General features: G+C 36.0%; 1 protein-coding gene across 8 annotated transcripts in view; it reads left to right on the top strand.

Annotated features, from left to right (window-relative positions):
* Positions 1 to 3,425, top strand: part of LOC110426135 (yacP-like NYN domain protein) — a 26,331-nt gene that overhangs the window by 21,793 nt on the left and 1,113 nt on the right. The window lies entirely within an intron of this gene.

Genomic DNA, 3,425 nt, shown 5'->3' with positions numbered 1-3,425 from the left:
TTTCATTCCTTGTTAGATTATTCCTTATCTTGCATTTAACTTCCCATCATTAAACTTAAACTTGTCCACAAATAAAGGTCAAATCTTGTGAGAGCCAAAGAGTGTTATTCACCCCCCCTCTAGCACATTTATTTGACACCAACATATATTTGGTTGAAAATAGTATAAGTGTATCGATACATTACTAGGTATTGGCAAAAATAAAAAAGATTTTGGGCTATTCACCCATTTCAAAGAAACTGTAAACCCTTTTCTCTTTCTACCACTTCAAAAGCCCTAAACCCCCAATGTATTTTTGGAGTCATTTAGAGTGGATTGGAGCTCGGGAAACTCCTCTAGAGGTAAGATTACACTTTTGTACTGATTGATATTGAATTTTATCAACTAATAATCAAGAAATTTGATTTATTCTAGTTTTGGTGAGTCCCCCTAGATTTGTTAGAACTTGGAGCTTAGATTGGTGCAATACAGCTTTTAAGGTTTGGGTTTAGCTCATTGTTGAAGGATTTGAGCTTGTATAATGGATTGCTAAGAATTTAGTTATTTTTGAAAAGCTAGATATTTTTGAAAGCTAGGAAATAAATATTTTTGTGATGTTTTGATGTGTTTAAAAGGAAGTTAGAGATAATTAATTTGTGGGTGTGCTGAAAGATGATTGGAGGCCAAGGATTGGAACTTGGCTATGGGGGCGCCTTCGACTGTCACTATGTGTGGGTTTAATTAAAATGCACGTGATACATGATGCAAAATAAATGCACTAGCATGGTACTAGAATATATATGTAGGCATAGATGAACATGTCTAGGTTAGAGAAAAAAATATGTGATTATGTGTTATGTTGTGTGCTTTAGTGCAAGCCATATAATGGCCTATATTGTGTGAACCTAGATTAGGAAGTGTAGTGACTATGATGAAAGTTTAGGAGTAGATTACTCAAGATGAATGATTTTCAAAGAGTTTGAACATTTGATGTCTTAGAAATTTAAGGGCACTTAAAACCGTATCAAGCCTATAAATGATTGAAGCTTATTAAATATGACTTGTAATTTGATGTGGACATATGGGATTATCAAAGACATAATGGCCTCGTTTGTGGATTTGTATTTTGTCTGAGGAATGGGTTCTAAATGTTGATTTGATTTGAGGTTTAGTGGAGTCCTATTCCCTGTGACTTTGTTCTATGCCTACAAGTATGGTGGTATTAGTCCTGGGTATGATTCCCACATGTAGTGCTTTGATGCCATTCGTTGAGATTACTCTAGATGATGACTTTGCTTTAATGCCACCCTATTTGAGAATACTTCAAGTGATGTTATCTGTTGGGAGGTTATTCTGGATAATGACTTTGATTCTGCGCTCGTTGCTTCAGCATGCGCATGATTTGATTCTTCACCAGTATTTTAGCCTTAAGCATGATTTGACTTTGCATGTTAGCCACAGCGTGTGATTTGATGATGTCTAGGGAAGGACCATTCCACGATTATGATATGATTTGTGATTGATATGACATAACCTCGAATAGGCTTAGATAAAAATGATTTGAAATTGATAAGATACCCTGGCAACTAGTGTGTGCCAATGGATATTCACATTGATTTGGCTTTAGAGATAAGTCTAGTGATGCATTATTTATGGAAACTCTTAGGGATGTTTTATATGCCTTTAACATTGGAGATGCTTATCAAAATATTTGGTTGTACTGATAATGCATTATATATATATATATTAGTCTAATATATATATATATGTTTGATTTATCTGCACCCCTTACTGAGTATTAGATGACTCACCCATTTCGTACCATGTGCAGATAAATAAGCCATAAGACTGTGTGGTAAAGGTCATCCATTGATAGACCAATTTGAGCATCTGGTAAGTCTTCATTTTGACATGTCCACTTTGTTGAGTCTGTCAAGAACTACTGTCTTTGGAGTTTGGTTCAGTGGTTATTCACGTAAGCATGATGTGCCATTCAAACTTGTATTAAGGGTTGTTAAGTATAAACCTGCATAGTTGGCCAATGTATGGCTTTATGGATAGTGTATTAAATATTGTGTACAAATTATGTGCCAAGGGGCAACGTTTATTATTTGAGTTTAAATATTATATGAATATATGAGTTTGGAAACCCTTGGCTATGTTTAAATGATTTGGAATTCCAAGGCTTGCTTGGGTCTCACGCACTTTGCTGTCGGACTTATACGTCAATCATGGACCCCTAGGTTTAGGTCATGACAAAGTTAATATCAAAGCTTAGGTTTTAGAGTGTCTTAGGTCATTTTATGTCTGTCAGCGGAGTGTCAGGATTAGAGTAAAGTCTTGTTCATGGTTTGTGATTGCAGCACAATTTATGAGCGAAAGGCTAAATAAATTCCTAAGTTCTTAGTAACTAACCCTTGTTGGATGACGAACTTTGAAAATTTTTGAATATGGTGTTGCTTTATCTTGGTATAGGATGCCGCCCTAAGACGAGAGCTACCTTAAGGGCCACAAGAGAGCAATATGCCCCCGAAGAGCCTATGGAACAACCGTGGATGTCCATGTTAAGGAGTCATGGTAGAAATAGAACAGTGTGATGTGCTTAAAATATGGAACCCAGTTGCATGTATATGGGTGATGAGAATATGGAAGTTGAGGATGACTACCTTATAGGAGAAGGTGTCACCTCAGAGGATCTGGCTGTAGGGCTACAAAGTTTGGCTAATGAGTGTGCTAAGTTTCGCAATAGAGGTAAGACAATCTGAGGAATTGGTTGATTCTAGTTTGCAAGATCCAGACTACATGCCTCAATATGAACATTTGAAAGACGCTATTATGGTTACCTTGGTAGATTTTATGAAGCTTAAGCCTTTGTCTTTTACCGATTCAAATGTAAAAGAAGATCCATAAAGAATTTTGGAAGATATGGAATGTATCTGTTCTGCTTTGGGATGCTTTTTATACCTGTTAGTGGAATTGGTGGGATTTAGACTAAAATATATGGCCAAAATATGGTTTATCTTTCTAAAGAGAAGTGAGCTATCAAGGTTAGCTTTGATAACATGGGAGGTATTTATCCAAGCTTTTCTAGATCACTTCTTATCTAAGAGCATAAGAGACATTGAGGCACAAGAGTTTGAAACATTAGTACAGAATTCGAACAAGATAGTGACAGAGTATGATATTTGATTCATCGAACTTTCTAGATATGTTTTTGACTTGGTCCTAACTAAGCAAAAGAGGATCAAGAGATTTATTAGGGAACTAATAGAGTCACTATTGAGAGTTTTTAACACCCAAAGGTTTGCTTCCTATGCGGTAGTGGTAGATGTGGCTAGAATGATTGAAACAAGGAGAATGGAATCTAGATTGGAAAGAAGTAAGGGTCAAAAAGCTTAGACACAGGGCCATTAGAGTTTTAAAGATTTTATCGCAACAAGGAGTCC

The sequence above is a fragment of the Theobroma umbraticum genome, unplaced genomic scaffold, assembly GCF_002168275.2.
Source record: "Theobroma umbraticum cultivar Fairchild unplaced genomic scaffold, ASM216827v3 scaffold_55.0, whole genome shotgun sequence".
Taxonomy (NCBI): Eukaryota; Viridiplantae; Streptophyta; class Magnoliopsida; order Malvales; family Malvaceae; genus Theobroma; species Theobroma umbraticum.
The sequence above is the reverse complement of the archived record's forward strand: the minus strand, read 5'-3'. Positions and strand labels throughout refer to the sequence as shown.